We start from the raw sequence: 3,785 nt of genomic DNA on the forward strand, positions 1-3,785 counted from the left end.
TTTCCAGATATATGCCCAGGGGTGGGATTGCTGGATCATATGGTAGATACCTTATTGTGGTTTTAATTTGCATTTCTCTAATAATTAGCAAGTAGAGCATCTTTTCATATGCCTGTTGGTCATCTATATGTCTTTGGAGAAATGCCTATTTAGGACTTCTGCCCAATTTTTGATTGGGTTGCTTTAGATTGAGTTGTATAAACTGTTTATATGTTTACAAAATAAACCCCTGTCAGTCGCATCATTTGCAAATATTTTCTTTCATTCTGCAGGTTGTGTTTTCATTTTGTTTATGGTTTCCTTTGCTGTGTAAGGGCTTCCCTCGTGGCTCAGCTGGTAAAGAATCCACCTGCAATGCGGGAAACCTGAGTTCAATCCCTGGGTTGGAAAGATCCCTTGGAGAAGGGAATGGCTACCCACTCCAATATTCTGGCCTGGAGAATTCTATGGACTGCATAGTCCATGGGGTCACAAAGAGTTTGACCCAACTGAGTGGCTTTCACTTGCTGTGTAAAAACTTTCAAGTTTGATTAGGTCTCGTTTGTTTATTTGTAATCAAATATTTTTAATGAAGTTTCAAAGCTCATTGCAAAGATGGGTTTAGGGGGCACATTGTATCCCTAATTTGCAGAAGAAACTAAAACAGAAAATAAAATGAATAGTTAATAACTACATTTTTGAGGTTTTTATTGGATTATGGTTAAATACATAATTACCTAATTTATGCTTTAAGATATTTCTGTGAAGCATGTATTACTTTCTCTAATAGACAGTAAAGGAAGCACAATACTGAAACGGGTTAGGTAACTTGTTTATGACCTCATGACTACTAAGCAGTAGAGATGGGGTTTGAGTCTGGATTGGTCAGATTCTTAAGCTCACATTCTTACCCAACCAGGATCAACAGGATTGACGAAGGATCAAATGGTGAATGAGGCAAAATTTCATTTGTGCGATTCCTCCCTTCTTTTTCTGTAAACTTCCCCTCCCTTTTGGTGGTCCTGTTATCACAGGTTTTATTTTGTCCATATCCCTGCCCACTCCCAAATTAACGTTGACTGAAAATGATGCCAAATAATTACAATTCTCTGCTAGGTGTGTATATTTTGGTTGAAGCCCAAAATGCTGAAATGCTTTCAGGATAAGGAAAGGTACTTTAGACATCACAACAGTTGGGAGTTCACTTGGGCACATACATGGCTTAAGCCCTGTCTTCTCAGAAGAGGGCTGCGGGCCTGAGGAAACTCAGTGTTTCCCCCTTAAATCTTTCTTATACATGTAAAATAAGTAAAAAATGAACCCCCAAAGTAGATCTGAAGGCAAAAGAAGTCACAGACTATAGCCTAAGTGGAGAAATGTGGTCAGGGTGGGGCAAATATCTCCTCATAGAACATCAGGGTGTTCTGTGAGGTTTTGAACTGATTACATACATTTTAGAGTATCTCCCCCAGTCTCGACTTTATTCCATTCCACTGGACGGTCTTGAGTACTAAGACAAGGCCACAGACCTGTTACCTGGGGTTACATTTCTTCTCACTACCTTTGAACTGCTTCCTTTCAAGAGGCTGCTACCTGCTGCCCACAATAGGATAGTTAGAGGTTGCACTTAGATGACATACATCGTCCCTACTGGTGATGATACCGAACTCTCTTAAAGCTAACATTTGCTGACATGATTGTTAGGAAATCATTTAATGTAAACTTACTAAGCTTTCATGTGTGTAGAGGAAAAAATATGTCAAGAAATAATAAAACAATTTTTGGAAAAAATTTATAAGAGCAGAAAAATTTATTGTCCGTAATCCCACCACTCTAACATACTAATTGATGCACATTGTAAACTTTCAACCACTTTTTTCCTCTGAGTATTTATTAACATAGTTATAGTCACAACTCATATTTTAAAATTTTGCTTACTTTCTCCTAATATTATGACATGGTCATTTTCTTTATGCTGCTGAGCATTCTTCTTTATTTAGGCTGATTTTTTTGCTGGGAGGTTGGGGCTTCCTCTTCATTTTTTGAATAGCATCATGTTCATCTAAAAGTTTGAATTACTTCCTTGTAGACATTGGATAAATTTCAGTAGAGTTCAGCCACAGATTTTAAATATTCCTTACATAGATGCTGCATTGTAGCTCTCAGGAGATTGTTAACATCATCACATTTTAAAATGTATTAACATTTTGCCATTAAATGCGTTTGGCCATTTAATTGTAATAAAAATTGGTTTATCAACACTAGTGTTAGAAGAAAACATACAATTGACTTAAAACATCTAAGTTAAATAATCATTGAGTTTAGGTTTTATTTGATGGTGGCTAAGATTCCTCGTCTACATATTTTCTGAGACTTTTTTATGCTAAAGAATGTCTTTGGGCTCTTTGCAGCTGTTGCGGCCTGGCCTTACCCCATTAGATGTGGGAAGAGAAGGAGACAAATTGTGACATGGTCCCTTATCAAAAGACCACACAGTTGTTCGCCACTTTGACTCCATGATGGATAGTTATCTTGAGGTTTGACGGATTTAAGGCTAAAAGTTTAGAGGAAAACAGTGCAGATGCCCAGTAGCTACTTGCTATCAACACGTACTTGATAACATGGAGTTAATCAATCTTCTCTATTGTTTTTAGGTTCAGTTTTGTTTGCTGTTCAAGCTTTATTTTTCCCGCCTCATCAGATTGATATGCTTTCCCCTTGCCCCGCCAAAAGCCTTGAGGGAGAAAAGACAATAAGCAACTCTTTTACCAAACAAACTTCTGCTGTCCTTCTGAGTGCATGTCCTGGAGACAGACAAACACATACCAATTTTCTTTGTATAACATGTGCAGATTTATGCACACACATATATATTTTTAAAGTATTAATCTAATGAATGGCTGAAGAAATAAAATAGATTTTTGTGATCAAGCGTTTAATAATTTTTATCTTGGAGAAAGACATTATCCTCAAAAGTATTTTGTTTTCCTGAGCAGCAGCACGTCATTGATTAATCATTTTACTTTCCATGTTTCTTCCATATTTGCCATGGGTCGGTGATGTGCAACTATTACACATTCCATTGAAATAGTTATTTATTGCAGTAAATATGGTGAATTTTTATCTCACTGCAAGAGATTGATGCGTTGTTATAAGACCTGCTGGTTCTGTCATGCCCAGATTCCTCAAACAGAGACGAATAGAGGGGTAAAGTCCTTGTGCTTCTTGTGAAATTTTATCACCCCAATTAGGGTAAAGGATGGCAGAATCAAAATTCTTACGAAGGTTTTTTTTTTTTTTTTAATATTTGAAAGCTTTAACATGCATTGAAATTTACCGGTTTTGAGACTGCAATTTGAGTTTTGACAAACGTATACTGTCATTTTACCACAACAGCAGTCATGATATAAAACATTTTTATTACCACTCACAAGGCTCTTTGTGGTCATTACTGCCACCCTCCCTTTACATCCCCTCATCCCTGGTAGTAACTGGAAAAAACAGATCACTTCATAATTTTAAACGTCCTCTGGGTACAGAGGCCACGCTAATCTTCTCTGTATTATACCCATTGTGGTATATATGTGCTACCTCAGTACTTACACAGATTTCAGAAGTAAGGTGTGACTAGATAGATGTTAGTTTGTAAAACCTGTTACAGCGTTCATTTACTAAATCTTTTAAGATACAATTTCCAATAGTGGATTAGCAATATACTGTCAGTCCCTTGGAGAAAAAAGTCAGCAATTCCCCAGTTTTGTGACATGCACAGAGTTACTGGATACTTGAGATGCTGTCCTGGTCTC

At 37.0% G+C, this 3,785-nt stretch overlaps 1 non-coding gene across 1 annotated transcript; it reads right to left on the reverse strand.

Annotated features, from left to right (window-relative positions):
* Positions 1 to 3,473: 3,473 nt before the first annotated feature.
* LOC145511803 (U6 spliceosomal RNA) lies at positions 3,474 to 3,575 on the reverse strand. The gene has a single exon (XR_014058178.1). It is a non-coding gene; the product is annotated as a U6 spliceosomal RNA (small nuclear RNA).
* Positions 3,576 to 3,785: the final 210 nt, after the last annotated feature.

This window comes from Giraffa tippelskirchi, chromosome 6 (assembly GCF_054371585.1).
Source record: "Giraffa tippelskirchi isolate mGirTip1 chromosome 6, T2T-mGirTip1v1.2.pri, whole genome shotgun sequence".
NCBI lineage: Eukaryota > Metazoa > Chordata > Mammalia > Artiodactyla > Giraffidae > Giraffa > Giraffa tippelskirchi.